Here is a 16375-nt window from a genome sequence, read left to right on the forward strand (position 1 = left end):
TAATAATAAGATTAGTATGGATAATAACTCAGAGAAAATAATCCATGTATCCGTAATGATATAAATGAATACATAAGAAAATGAGTATGGAATAAGGATAAGTTCCTTCTTATAAATGAATATCAACATACACCTGCCAGAATGGTTCATATCAATAAATCAACAAACCACACTGCCGGCAAGGATGTGGAGACAAGCAAACCCTAGGGCACTGTTGCTGGGAATGCAAACTGGTGCAGCCACTACGAACAATAGTGTGGAGTTTCCTCAAAAAATTAAAAATGGCCCTAGCTGGTTTGGCTCAGCGGATAGAGTATCGGCCTGCGGACTGAAGGGTCCCAGGTTCGATTCCGGTCAAGGGCATGTACCTGGGTTGCGGGCACATCCCCAGTAAGGGGTGTGCAAGAGGCAGCTGAATCGATGTTTCTCTCTCATCGATGTTTCTAACTCTCTATCCCTCTCCCTCTCCCTTCCTCTCTGTAAAAAATCAATAAAATATATTTTAAAAAAATTAAAAATGGAACTGCCTTTCGACCCAGTGATCCCTCTTCTGGAAATATATCCTACGAATCCCAAAACACCAGTCAGAAAGAATATATGCACCCCTATGTTCATAGCAACACTATTCACATTTGTTAAGATCTGAAAACAGCCCACGTGCCCATCAGCAGTTGAGTCTATAAAAAAGCTGTGGTGCATTTACACAATGGAATACTACACGGGTGTATAAAAGAAGGAACTCTTACCCTTTGCAACAGCATAGATGGACCTGGAGAGTATTGTGCTAACAAAATAAGCAAGTCAGAGAAAGACAAATACCATATGATCTCACTAATATGTAGAGTCTAATTAACAAATAAAGTGATGAACAAGATGGAATCAGAAGCATGGATACATAGGACAGAAAGGCAGAAACCAGAGGGGAGAAAGCTTGGGATGACTAGATAAAGAATTTGATAGTATTAGCTAAAGAACATATTTGCATACCTCATGGACATGTACAATAGTGTAATGAAGGCAAAAAAGGAGGGAGGAGAGGATAGTAGAGGTGGACAAAGAGGAAGACAAGGGGGAATCTGCTTTAATGTCAACATTAAAATTTTTTTTCATAAAGAAAAGAATACAACTAATAAAGAAAAAAACGATAGAATTAGAAAAATCACCAGTATGTCACCATATATGCCACATAAGCATCAGGAGTAGATGTGAAATATAGTGGGTGAGATTTTAATAAGAAAAATGTTATGTTTATAGTATCAAAATAACTATCAAATGGTACCTATTAATTACAAACTTAAAAGAGTAATTTTAAAATTTGGTAATATTTTAGTACAGAACCTGGTAGACACCAACCTTAGCCAATTGATCAAGGATAAAAACACTAGTAATTGGAAAAATTAATATCATAAGCTTTCTAATTATATGCACTGTGGTATATATGCTGAATATATGCTGAAAATCAAAGCCTGAAATATATATATATAATGTTAACCATTAGGGAATCTGGCAGAAGCCTGCCAGGAATTCTTAATATCACTTTCACAACTTTTACATATCTTTGAAATCATTTCAAAATAAAAAGTTGAAAAATCTTTTTTCCCAGCTGGAGCAACACCCAAGAAGAAAGGTGTCCAGGGCATGACTGGAATAAGGGACACTGTCCCCTAGGACTCCAGTCCCTCTGGCTCTTGGACACATGGCTCCCAAAGCGCAGTTAGAAATCAGCCACAAGCTTGGGGACTTGGTTGCAGACTCTCATTAGCAGTTAAGTGTTATCTGTGAACTCATTTTTCTGGAGCCGGATAAGGAAAAGGAAAGTCTGTAGAAGTGCCAAGGCCACAGCTATTGCCTCTGTGTGTCTGGATGTTAGGTCTCCTGAAGAAAAGCTGAGGAGATATGCAACAGTCTGGAGCAGAAGGTGTCTGAACCCACGAATGACGAGCCCAGGTGAGAGGAGCTGGAAATCTACACTTGGAAATGGATCTGCCTGTGTGCTAGCGGGTTCATGTATGAGACTCTGTGTCCATGACTGTGTGTGTGTCTGCATGTATTGTATATGTGTGTACATGCTATTTAATAGTTGCATGTGTGCGTTTGTGTGTGTGAGTGTGCTATATATCTGACTCACAGGCTGGTTTTAATGATGTAGAACAAGTTATCAGCCTCCTGGCGTGTGATTAGGGACTCCTGATTCATGCCTGTCAGCATAAACACTGGCATCACAGCTGAGCATCAAGAGTGAGACTATTGTCTCTGTTGCTGGACAAGAAGATGCCTAACCTTACCAGGACCAAGGGCAGCTCAGAGAGGGCTCACATCTCTGCTCAGCCGCGTGTACTGGTGCACATGGGAGCTGTGCTGTGAGTGACACACTCGTGTGTGAGCGCTGGAAGGTGTATTGTTTGGTTTTCTGTGTGTGTATGTGACCATGTGTATGTGACCAGGTGCATGGGATGTTGTTGCTGATTTAATGACTGCCTGTGACTGAACAGGCTTAACTGCACCAGGTAGACACCCGTCCCCTGGAAGGGGATGGTCAGAAGGGTGGGCCTGCCTCTCAGTAATAGGAGGGTGTGTGCTACTTGTTGTGGTGAGTGTGTGGCTGGGTGTGCATATGTGTTGTGATGAGTGTTTCTGGTGAGATTTTATATACATATAATCGATTTCAGAGAGGAAGGGAGAAGGAGAGAGACATAGAGACATAAATGATGAGAAAGAATCATTGATCAGCTGTCTCCTGTATGCACCCCCCCGCCCTGGGTATCGAGCCCAAAACACTAGCATGTGTCCTGACTGGGAATCAAGCCGTGACCTTCTGGTTCATAGGTCGATGCTCAACCACTGAACTATACTGGCCAAGCTCTTGTGCGATTTTGTAATTGTTTGTGGTCTTGTGTGCTTTTGGTGATGTGTGTACAGTGCCAAGTTATGTATATGCATTGAGTTGAGTGTTTAGGAGATGAGTCATGAGTCAGATTGTGTTAGTATATGTTTTTGAGTGAGTGATCCATCATTGTGTGTTGTATATGTCTCACTTAGTGTGTTACTTATGATTAGTATGTATGTAGACAGTGTTTTTGAGCTGAACCAAATATTGGCTATTCTTCACTTAGGATGGGAACGTGGTCAAAGGTGAGTAGAATCCTCAAATCAGCACTGTGTGTGTGTGTGTGCGCGCGTGTGCGCGCACGCGTTTATGGATGTCAGAAATCAAGTATGTCCTTACCTTTCCTCCTTCTGGGGTACCATTAGCTGAGATATCCACACTCTAAGCAACTCCCGGTTTCTTGAAACAAATCTGCTCTTATTTCCATGTATCTAAGTGTGACTGAGTCCCTGAGTTTTTGCAACCTCTTCTTTACTTTTATGAAATATCCCAGGAAAAAAATATGTCAGGACATCAGGCTGTGTGAAGTTATTGGGCAGAATCACCATCAAATAGCAGAGAGACATTGGGAAAGTTACTTAAATTTTTGGTCTTAGTTTCCACATCTATAAAATGGAAAGAACTTCACTTGTTTTGTGAATGGTACAGAGGTTCCCAGTAAACAGTTATTGTGTATATAATGTTAATATATTTGAGCAGTGGTTCTCAACCTTGGCTGCACATTAGAATCACCTGGAATGAGGCCCAGAAATCAGGATTTTAAAAAGATTCCCAGGTGATTCTAATGTGCAGCCAAGGTTGAGAACCACTGTATTTGGGGATTTATTGTCAGTTGGAAGGTATATAAATATAAAGAAATGAAATTATCTAGTAAGAGGTTTCAGAATTTTGGACAACTTTGAGTCCTCACAGCTCCAAAGTAATACATTGTGCTTGGCTTCCCCAAGAAAGAGAAGGGAAATTTCCATATGTAATGGTTAAAAGCATGGGTTCTGATCACACAGATGTATTATATAGAACCCCATGAAGTGGCTAATACTTGGTGATTTTTATTATATAGAAAATGATAATACACATAGCAAGTTATATACTTACATATTATATACATTATACATACAGATACACACACATGTGCCCTTCTATTCCTTATACATTGATGTGTGCCTACAAAATTTGTATAATTTATGTTTTTAATTCTTAAAAACTAAAATAGGTGAAAGAACACCTTTTCTTAGTGCAGGTGTGAGGAGGTTTTAAAATCTGGGAATGTAAGGTTGATGGGTGCATTTAATTAGGAAACGTAGGTGAGGTCCTTAGGCAAGTACCCAAATGTTCTCCTTAATGTTCAACCATATTATGAAAGATATTTTGTGGACTATTTTGGTTTCAGAGCTATTCTGGCACCAATTGGTTTTAAATGGCCACCCATTTGAGAGTGTCTGAGTTTACAGCTGTAGGCCAAAGGGACCCGAGGGTTCACAGGCAGAGTGTGAAAATGCTCTGAGAACCACAACTCACCCCTGGAGTCTCACGTTACTTCAATGCACCAACAACTGATACCAGTTTCTGGGGCTCATCTTCTGTTTCTGCCACAGTGAATTATTATAGTTTGGCTCTGGGCTGGTGTAGAAATTATCCCTTCATGCGCATCAGGATCTAATCTCATAGAACTGGGCTTCTTGCTTTTCTTGTTCACTGCTGCATTTCAGTCCTTAGTAGATGTTCTGAAACAGACATGATGTTAAAAGTAATATTTGAATAAACAGCGAACCCCTCTTCTATGTGATGAAGTCTTATGACTACTTTGGGGTTCAATGTTTTTTTGGAGTCAGGTTGGAATAGAAGGAATATGCACACATCCACAGGTGTGAGAAATTAATATGAAAGTATTTAAAAATGAATGGTTTTCCCAATAATGACAGTATGAGATGAGATGTTCTATTCATCTTTTCTAGGTCCTGAGACTCCCAAGCCTTCTTCATCCCCAGCAGACAGAAGAGCAGCATGAGGCCTGAGAACGAGAGCAGCGTGTCCCAGTTCCTCCTCCTGGGGCTGGTCATCCCGCCAGGGCAGCAGGGCGTGTTCTTCACCCTGTTCCTGGGCATGTACCTGACCACAGTGCTGGGCAACCTGCTCATCATCCTGCTCATCAGGCTGGACTCTCGCCTGCACACGCCCATGTACTTCTTCCTCAGCCACTTGGCTTTCAGTGATGTCTGCTTTTCCTCTGTCACTGTCCCTATGATGCTCATGAACATGCAGACTCAGCATCAATCCATCTCCTATGTGGGATGCATTTCTCAGTTGTATTTTTTCCTGCTTTTTGGTGGTCTTGACAATTTCCTTCTTGCACTGATGGCATATGACCGGTATGTGGCCATCTGTCACCCTCTACACTACACCACCATCATGAGGGTGGAGCTGTGTGCGCTGCTGGTGGCTGGCTCCTGGATGGTTTCCTGTGGCAGTGCCCTGTTGCACACCCTCCTCTTGGTCAGATTATCTTTCTGTGCCAACAATACCATCACCCACTTCTTCTGTGACCTCATTGTGCTCCTGAAGCTGAGCTGTTCCGACATCTACCTCAATGAGCTGGTAATATTCACTGTGGGAGGAATGCTTACCTTCCTGCCATTGAGCATTATTTTAGGCTCATATATCTGTATAGGGAACATCATCCTGAGGGTGCCCTCCACTAAGAGACTCTTTAAAACCTTTTCTACCTGTGGCTCCCATCTCTCTGTGGTGTCTTTATACTATGGGACAGCTACAGGTGTTTACTTTTTCTCCTCATCATGGGATTCCAAAGACATAATTGCTTCAGTCCTGTATACAGTAGTTACGCCCATGCTAAACCCCTTCATCTACAGCCTGAGGAACAGAGATATAAAACAGGCCTTAGACATGTGTGTCAATAGGGTTAAGTTCTTTAAGGGGCAATCACTAAATCCTCTTGTTGCAGTCAGGAGCACAGTGAGGTAGATCTCCTAAAATTATTGTATGGTCGACATCTCCATATAATCTTAATAGAATGCGCATTCTGTTGTCATGTACAAGTGCTGTTAATATTCAACTTGGTCAAATTTGCTATTAGGTTGTTAATAATTCTTTATTCCTATTCCCTTATTCATAATCCCTTATAAGATCTATGCAAAATCTTTTGTAAAACATGTTACACAATTATAATTGCGAATTTGTATTTTTATACTATGTTATTGAGGACTCACTGATTTACCATCATGATCAATTCCTGGTGAACTTTCTATTTTTTTCTGTTCAAACTGATTATTATTTGCTGGTTCACATTGGCTTCAAAGCTGATTGTGCACATCTCTCCAAATCACATTCAATGACATCATGTTGGTAGACTCCAATCACCCATGACAAGATAATTACACTATGAAAAATAGCATGTGCTACAAAGCAAAACTTGGAAATATTTCTAAAATGCATTTAAATATCAGATATCAAGCTATATTTACAAAGCCACTGTTCTCAAAACAGCCTGGTACTGGCACAAGAACAGACTTTAAGACCAATGGAACAGAACAGAGAACCCAGAAATAGACCCAACCCATTATGCTCAATTAATATTTGGCAATAGCATACAATGGAGTCAAGACAGTCTCTTCAATAGATGGTGTTGGGAAAATTGGACAGATACATGCAAAAAAAATGAAACTAGATCACCAACTTACACCATACACAAAAAATAAATGCAAAATGGATAAAAGACTTAAATGTAAGATGGGTAACCATAAAAATCTTAGAAGAATCCATAGGCAGCAAAATATCAGACATATCTCATAACAATATGTTTACCAACATATCTCCTAGGACAGGGGTGGGCAACCCTTGGCACGCGTGTCAAACATGGCACGCCAGTAACTTTTGCTGGCATGAGAAACCCTCTCTTATAATCTTCCATTTAGAATTTTTTTCTTAATATTGACTTTTTTATTTTTCAGATAAATTCAGTGTAGGTGCATCTTAGATAAATAAATAATTTTACATAACAAGTTATCTTAAAGACCATAGAAATGGATTGACGAGAGAGGGGAAGAGCAATTTCTATGCCTCTGCCTTAACTCTCCCTGCCTTCCTAGATCCGACCAGTGTTTTGGTTTCATCTACATACACTTGGGAATCTTTGTTCTCAGCGATGAATTTTGTTAAGTCTCGTAATAGGAGTAGCCTGACGGATGAAAGTAGTAGCTCGTGCATATCTCTGAAGGTCACGAAACATAGACCTGATGTAAAATCTCTGTCATCAGTGATGCAGCAGCAAAAATCCCACTAATAATATCATGCGGAGTCATAAAGTTTTCTGTCGGACTATCAGTGTACATGTATACGTTAAAAAATAAATGTATTTTTCATCATCATATACTGTGTTTTTGTCGCTCGAATGAATTTTATTATTTCTTCAAGGTTCTTCACATACGTACACCTTAAGAGATATCAAGTAGGTGTAACATGTTCTCAAAAAATTAGGGTTGGCACGCAGAAGAATTTTGAGTCAGAGATTTTGCTGGTTTTGGCACGCACTCACAAAAAGGTTGCCCACTCCTGTCCTAGGACGATGGAAACTGAGGAAAAAATAAACAAATGGGACTACATCAAAATAAAAAGCTTCTGCACAGCAGAAGAAACCATCAACAAAACAAGAAGAGAGTCTACTGCATGGGAGAACATATTTGCCAATGTTATCACCGATAAGGGTTTAATCTCCAACATTTATAGGGAACTCATACAACCTAAAAGGAAGATAAACAATCCAATAAAAAAATGGGCAAAGAACCTAAATAGACACTTCTTGAAAGTGGACATACAGAAGGCCAAGAGACATATGAAAACATGCTAAAAGTCACTAATCATCCAAGAGATGCAAAACGACAATGAGGTACCATCTCACACCTGTCAGAATGGCTATCATCAGCAAATCAACAAATGACAAGTGCTGGTGAGAATGCAGAAAAAAAAGGAACCCTTGTGCACTGCTGGTGGGAATGCAGACTAGTGCAGCCACTGTGGAGAACAGTATGGAGTTTCCTCAAAAAACTAAAAATGGAACTCCCATTTGACTCAGTAATCCCACTTCTAGGAATACATCCCAAGAAATCAGAAACACCAATCAGAAAGGATATATGCATCTCTATGTTCATAGCAGCACAATTCACCATAGCTAAGATTTGGAAACAGCCTAAGTGCCCATCAGCAGATGAATGTATAAAAAAACTGTGGTAAATCTACACAATTGAATACTATGCTGCTATACAAACAAGGAACTCTTACCATTTGCAGCAGCATGGATGGACCTGGAGAGCATTATGCTAAGCAAAATAGGCCAGTCGGAGAAAGATAAATATCACATGATCTCACTCATTTGTGGAATATAATGAACAACATAAACTGATGAATAAAAATAGATCCAGAGACATAGAAGCATCGAACAGACTGTCCAACCTCAGAGGGAAGGCAGGGGATGGGGTAGGGTAAGAGATCAACCAAAGGAATTGTATGGATGTATATAAGCATGCCCAATGGACACAGACAGTAGGGGAGTGAGGGCATGTGCTGGGGGGCAGAAGTGGCCGGAGAGAGGTCAATGGGTGGAAAAAGGAGACATATATAATATTTTCAACAATAAAGAATTTAAATTAAAAAAGAATGCATTTAACAGCATACAACTAGCAATGGGTCCTACCTTAACACCTCGTCTAGTTCTGATATTAGTATAGATATAGTATAGCTAAAGCTATTGATATAGATAGATATACAATATAGATATATAAGTACAGATAAAGATACAGGTAAAGATATAGATACTAGTATAGCATTGGTAGTAAAGATGCCCCTTACTCGTGGTTAGTGTTTACATGGTATTATTTCCATCACTCTAAACTTTGCTATGTCTTTATATCTGTGAGGTGTCCATCACTAACAGTGTAAAGTTGTATTTGCTCTTTTTTTATGTAAAGCAACAATTATGATATTTGTGCAGAATTTTATCTATTGCTATCTAATATAATAATATATCTAAATTTATATTTTTCATATTACCGATTTTTATTTGATACACCTGCTTCACATTTCTTTTTTCCTTTTTATTTTATTTAAATTCTTTATTGCTTAAAGTATTACATAAGTCTCCTTTATTCCACATTGACCTCTCCTTTACTTCCCCCACCCCCCAGCACATTCCCTCACCTCCCCTCCCCGTCTGTGTCCATTGGTTATGCTCATATGCATGCATACAAGTCCTTTGGTTGATCTCTTACCCCTTCACTCCCCGCCCGCCCTCCTAGGTTGGACAGTTTGTTCAATGCTTCTATGACTCTGGTTCTATTTTTGTTCACTTTATGTTGTTCATTATATTCCACAAATGAGTGAGACCATGTGATATTTATCTTTCTCCAACTGGCTTATTTTGCTTAGCACAATGCTTTCCAATTCCATCCATGCTGTTGCAAATGGTAAAAATGCCTTCTTTTTTACAGCAGCGTAGTATTCCATTGTGTAGATGTACCACAGTTTTCTAATCAACTCATCTGCTGATGGGCACTTAGGCTGTTTCCAAATCTTAGCTATGGTGAATTGTGCTGCTATGAACATAGAGATGCATATATCCTTTCTGATTAGAGTTTCTGTATTGTCTCTTATCTTCCTCCCTTTTGATTAATCAAATATATATTCTTATTTCATTCCCCTTTGTTTACTTATTGATCATATATTATTATTATTTTATAATTCTTTTACATGCTGTATGTAGATATTACCTCTTACTTTCTCTTTAATTTTTAATTGTAGTTTAATATACAAAACACAAAATGTATCTAATTAGCCATCGGAGGTATACAATTAGGTGGCATTTAGGACACTCAACACCAATATCTCATACTAGGACCCATAAAGAAAACTTTATAGAACATCAATGCAATATAGTATTTTACAACAGGGAGAAATATAAGAACAGAGATATTTATGAATCAATATGGGGAAATAGAATATATTGTTAAATTTTAAAAAGCAATGTGTAAAAGAGCATTTATAGCATGCTATATGTCATGTAAAAATGAAAGGTAAGTAAAATATTCATATACCTTCCCATTTAAATATAGAGAAACACAGGAAGTAGTTAAGATCCAAAAACAGCCTAAGTGCCCATCAGCAGATGAGTGAATAAAAAACCCATGTTACATTTACACAATGGAATACTACTCGGCAGAAAAAAAGAAAATCTTTCCTTTTGAGACAGCATGGATGGACCTGGAAATTATTATGCTAAGAGAAATAAGCTAGTCAGAGAAAGACAAATGCCATATGATCTCACTTATGTGTGTAATCTAATGTTCAAAGTAATAATAAATACACAAAATAGAAACAAAAGCATAGATACATAGAGTAGACTGACAACTGTCAGATCGAAAAAATGGTGAAGGAATAAAACAAGAAAAAATATATATCATATGTAGACACAGAAAACAGTATGGTGAGTGCCAGAGGAAAAGGGGTTTTTGGGAGGAGGTGGAAGTGAATAAAGGGAGGATCAAAGGAGAGGGAAAGAGAAATAACTTTGGGTGGTGAGTGCACAATGCAGTATGCAGGTGTTGTTTTATTTGGCTGTACACTTGACATGTGTATGGTTTTATTAAACAATGTCAATAAATGATATTGTAATCTAGAGTAGACCAACAGCTGTCAGAGGGGAGGGGTTAGAATTATTTGTGTCCTTTTGACTATGTTGTCTTTTACCACTAAAAATAAATAGAAGAGTGGTGAAAAAAGCAAAATAGAATAAAACAATATAAGTGAACCTAACTATAATCCTATTATACACTATAATCACACCAAAGAGGAAAATAAAAGAAGTACCCTAAATAATTCTTGAACCCAGAATTATGACCATATACTCTCACAATAATAAAACAAACCTGACAACAAAGTTTTAAGCTGTACTTAGTGTGTCACTGACAGTGGTGTGAGTCAAGATTTGACACAACTCACCATCTATCCAAAGACTCAGCAAATAAGTAAACATTGAGGAAAAGGGAGTCCCTCTCTCTCTAGGGAGCTATGTACATGGAAAAGGAGAGGCTGGAAAGAACTCTATGGGGTCAAACTCGAATTGGAGATATCAATTAGAAATCATGGGCTTTAAAATGTATAAATATATTGCAAGTTACAGGTCACATATCAACAGCTATGCTGTTTCCATCTCCCATTCTCCCTGTCCCACTCCTGACCCACCTGCAGTGGGTAAACATTCCTTTAGCTTCTTAGTTTCCAGCTTCTGCTTCTTGTGTTGCTTTTACATATATTTCCCAGTAAGCTTGTCTGAGATAATTTAGAATCCTTGTGGGCAAAATAAGCACAACTAAAGTTTCAAAATGAATATTAAATGATAAAAGATTATAACTCAGAGAATAAGAGATATATTTGTGTAGATACATATGTAGCAGGACGTGATGTCTGTTTAAAGCTGAAAGGTCCGTTATCCAAGAGAAAAAATCTATAATGTCTTTAAATAATGCCATAGGGACCATAGGGAATATTATACTTCAAATGGATATTTCTTCTTTCTGTTTATACGTTTATTTAGCTTATATGACCATTCTTTCCAAACATTTTTAATTTTCGAGATGAAGATAAAAATATGGGCATGTCCTTCATCATACCCTCAGGATTGACTTCAATTGAGCCTCGGAGGTCAATCCAGAAACACTGCCACCCAGGGGCTGAACCACAAACTGTCTCTTCTATAAACACAAATAAAGGCAGTCTGGGAAACAAATAAGGCCTGCTTTAAAATCAGGACTGTGGTTTACAACACGGAGGAACAGTGTATCGCAGGGAACTTCAACACTTTCCTGAATACCTGACAGGACTAAGGCGTGCCAGACAGAAGAGTAGAAGAAGTGAAGAACCTTCACTACTGTACATTTTTATTTTTTATTTTTTTTCTTCTTTTCACCTTTAATTAAGAAACTAATTTTTTCTTTTTTCATCACCTGATTTTACCTTTTTAATTACTACATTTTTATTTTTACCAGTATTATTACTACTACCATTTTACCTTTTTTTAAAGTGTCATTTTGCCGAAACCGGTTTGGCTCAGTGGATAGAGCGTCGGCCTGCGGACTGAAAGGTCCCAGGTTCGATTCTGGTCAAGGGCATGTACCTGGGTTGCGGGCACATCCCCAGTGGGAGATATGCAGGAGGCAGCTGATCGATGTTTCTCTCCCATCGATGTTTCTAACTATCTATCTCTCTCCCTTCCTCTCTGTGAAAAATCAATAAAATATATTTAAAAAAAATAAAGTGTCATTTTATTTTTTCTTTATTTTATTTTGGAATTAGTGTTCTATATTCTATTTTCATCTTTCCGTTAGCATCATTTTTCTCTACCTCAACTTTACCTTTATGCCAAAACTCTCTCCCTCACTTTTCCCCTTTTGTTGTCCTCTTTCTCTTACCCCATTCCTGCTGTAGATTTTCCCTATTCCTTCTTTTTACCCCCTGTTTTAATTTCACCCTACTTATATATCTAATTTCCAATCCCCTGCTCTAAATCCATATACACCTCTCTCTTATCTCTCTTCATTACCCAAATTTTTGGGGCCTCGGTAGGTGTAGTTTTCACAGATCTCCCAGTTGTAGTTGATGTTTAGGCCGTGGAGTTTGTACAACCAGTAGGGAATGGGTTTGCCGTCCCAGCCCAGGGGCAGGTTTCTGGGGTTGTAAATGATCTCGTTCTCTTCATCTTCACTTTCACTCTCACTGATCTGCTCTTCCTCTTCTTCTTCTCGCTCTTCTCCTGTCCTTGCCTGTTTGCGTTGGACATTTTCATGAGTGAGATGTCGCTGTTCCCCAAGAATCTCCACATATTCGTAGATCTAGGCTTCAAGGAAAGCAATGTCTTTGTTCCTCTCAGTATCTCGTTTGGTGCCCTTTGACTTGGGATTTTTGGCGAACAGGGAGGTGTCCAAGCCTCCAGGGACTTCCCTTTGGTGCTTAATAGCCTCTGGGCTCGCTCCTCTAGGGTCCTGCCACACTTCAGACCTAAAGCTAAGAGTGCAGATTTCAATCTGTCCAGACCCAGGGAGGCCAACTCCTCCCAGGAGGAGAAAGCAGAGAGGTCAAGATGGGCTCCAGCATGTGTCAGGGCTCTGCTTGTCTCTTTCGGCCATCCAGGAAAGGTACCATTCTCCCACTTCTTCTCAAAGTCATTTTGAATCTTCCCAAAAAGTTCATTCTGATCTTGGAGGGGTTTCACTCTATCTGTGTAATACTGAAGGTACTCAAGCAGCATCTCCAAGTATCTCTTGTACTCTGCATTCTTCCTTTCTTTAGGAATGTCAAATAACTGGTCAAAGATAGACGGGTATGTGATATAATCCAGCTTCTCAGAGGCCTTCAGGTTAATGTATTTGAGATAACAGTCATGGAGATCCAGATAACGCCCGTATCCCTCTTCATCTGTGAACTCCACCAAATTTTGTGCTTCTTCACTAGGAATTTTTTTTGACTTGTCTTACATGTAATCAATCAATATTACAAAGTGTTTATGCTACATACAACCTCATAACATCCAGGAGTGTGGGTGCCTATAAAAGTCCATAATGACATAAATGAATAAATAAAAAACTAATGAAGAATGCAGACTGGTGCAGCCACTATGGAAGACAGTATGGAGTTTCCTCAAAAAGTTAAAAATGGAACTCCCATTTGACCCAGTGATCCCACTTCTAGGAATATATCCCAAGAAACCAGAAACACCAATCAGAAAGGATATATGCACCCCTGTTCATAGCAGCACAATTCACCATAGCTAAGATTTGGAAACAGCCTAAGTGCCCATCAGTAGATGAATGGATTAGAAAACTGGTACATCTACACAATGGAATACTATGCTGCTGTAAAAAGGAAGGAATTCTTACCATTTGCAATAGCATGGATGGAACTGGAGAGCATTATGCTAAGTGAAATAAGCCAGTCAATGAAAGAAAAATACCACATGATCTCACTCATTTATGGATAATAAGGACCATTATAAACTGATGAACAAAAACAGATACAGAGGCAGAGCAGCATAGAACAGACTGTCAAACTACAACCGAAGGCTGGGGAGGGTTGGGGAGCGGGGGTGGGGGGTGGGTAAGAGATCAACTGAAGGACTTTTATGCATGTATATAAGCATAACCAATGGACATAAGACACTGGGGGGTGGTGAGGCTGGGGGATTGTCAAGGGGGGAAAAAGGAGATATATGTAATACTCTAAGCAATAAAAGTAAACGAATGAGAGGGAAAAAGAGTAATTTTCTTCTAATAAGAGAATACAAGTTATAAATCTAGAAGAAATAATCTTGTATAATAAAAGTGTAGTATGCAAATTGTCCCCTCCACAGAGAGTTTTTCCTGCAGTTCAACCAGGGGGCAGGGCCAGTGGGGGGAAGAGAGGGAGGGCCTGGCGGGTGGCGGTGGCAGGTGACCAGGGGAAAGGAAGGAGGACCCAGGCGGCAGCCGGCAGCTGCTAGGAACCCTACCAGTGCACACATTTCATGCACTGGGCCTCTAGTGGAATTATAATATCACAATTTGGCAACATTTGCAATAATTTTCAAAATATAAGAATCACCAATGGATGTCAAATATAATGAGTTGAAATTTTAGTAAAGGAAAAGTTATGTTTGTATAGTATCAAAATACTTACCTAAATGATATCTATTTATTACAAGGTTAGAATTGTAACTTTAAAAAATAGTAACTTCCCAGTAGATAACCTGGCAGTCACTGTATTAGAAAATTAAAGGTTAGGGCAAAAGTATGCTTAGAGAGATGGAGAGCATGTTTGGTTTTCTCTTGTGTATGTTACCATGAAAAATAATACCATAATAATAAATAATAAACTCTGTGTTTTGCATACTCACAACTGGAAACCCACTTTTCTCCAAACCTATGTGGCATTTTACAATTTTTCTCTATGTTTAAAATTATTTAAAACGTTAAGTTGAAAAATCCTTTGTCCCAGCTGGAGCAATGCCCAAGAACAAAGCAGTCCAGGGCATGACCGGAATCAGGAACACTGTCCCCTAGGACTCCAGTCCCTCTGGCTCTTGGACACACAGCTTCCAAAGGGCAGTCAGAAATCAGCCACAAGCTTGGGGACTTGGTTGCAGTTTCTCATTAGTATTTAAGTGTCATCTGTGGACTCATTTCTCTGGAGCTGGTTAAGGAAAAGGAAAGTCAGTAGAAGTGCCAAGGCCCCAGATTTCTTCTGTGTGTCTAGATATTAGGTCTCCTGAAGAAAACCTGAGGAGATGGGCGACAGTCTGGAGCAGAAGGTGTCTGAACTCACCAATGAGGAGCCCAGGTGAGAGGAGCTGGAAATCTGCACTTAGCCCTTGATCTGCCTGTGTGCTAGTGGGTTCATGAGTGAGACTCTGAGTCCATGAATTTGTCTGTGTGTGTCCGCATGTATTTTATATGCTTGTGTACCTGGTATTTAATAGTTGCATGTGTAAGTGTGTGTGTCTGTGGGAGCTATGTATCTGACTCAAAGTCCTGTTTTCATGCATGTAGAACAAGTTGTCACTTCTTGGCGTGTGGTGAGGGACTCCTGATTCATGGCTGTCATCATAAACACTGGCATCACAGCTGAGCGTCGGGAGTGAAACTGTTGTCTCTGCTGCTGGACAGGAAGACGCCCGACCTCACCAGGTACCAAGGTCAGGTCAGAGAGGGCTCACACCTCTGCTCAGCAGCATGTACTGGTGCACATGGGAGCTGTGCTGTGGGTGACACACTCGTGTGTGAGCGCTGGAAGGGGTGTTGTTTGATTTTCTCTGTGTGTATGAGACCATGTGTATGTGACCAAGTGATTGGATGTTGTTGCTGGTTTAATGACTGCCTGTGACTGAATATCCTTAACTGCACCAGGTAGACACCCGTCCCTGGAAGGGGATGGTCAGAAAGGTGGAGGCCTGCCTCTCAGTAATAGAGGGTGTGTGCTACTTGTTGTAGTGTGTGTGTGGCTGGATGTGCATATGTGCTGTGGTACGTGTTTCTTGTGACTTTTTACAAAAATATTTTTTATTGATTTCAGAGAAGAGAGAGGGAGAGAGACATAGAAACATATGTCTCTATGTTTGATGAGACAGAATCATTGATCAGCTGCCTCCTGCACACAACCCACTAGAGATTGAACCCACAGACCAGGCATGTATCCTGATCAGAATCGATTCGTGACCTCCTGGTTGATAGGTCGATACTCAACCACTGAGCAACACTGGCCAGGCTCTTGTAAGATTTTCTAATAGCGGTCTTGTGTGCTTTTAGTGATGTGTGTACAGCGCTTGAGTTATGTATATGTGGTGAGTTGAGTGTTACCAGATGAGTCCATGAGTCATATGTGTTAGTATTTTTGTGGGTGAGTGGTCCATCATTGTGTTTTGTGTATGTTTCACTTACTGTGTTACTTATGGTT

At 39.6% G+C, this 16375-nt stretch overlaps 2 pseudogenes; one reads left to right on the forward strand and one right to left on the reverse strand.

The window, feature by feature from the left end:
* The window catches only part of LOC102420627, a 9597-nt pseudogene extending 3728 nt beyond the window's left edge, over positions 1-5869 (forward strand).
* Positions 5870-12477: 6608 nt separating this feature from the next.
* Positions 12478-14856, reverse strand: LOC102420944 (annotated as a pseudogene).
* Between the last annotated feature and the right edge of the window lie 1519 nt (positions 14857-16375).

The sequence above is a fragment of the Myotis lucifugus genome, unplaced genomic scaffold (assembly GCF_000147115.1).
Source record: "Myotis lucifugus unplaced genomic scaffold, Myoluc2.0 scaffold_706, whole genome shotgun sequence".
NCBI classification, from domain to species: Eukaryota; Metazoa; Chordata; class Mammalia; order Chiroptera; family Vespertilionidae; genus Myotis; species Myotis lucifugus.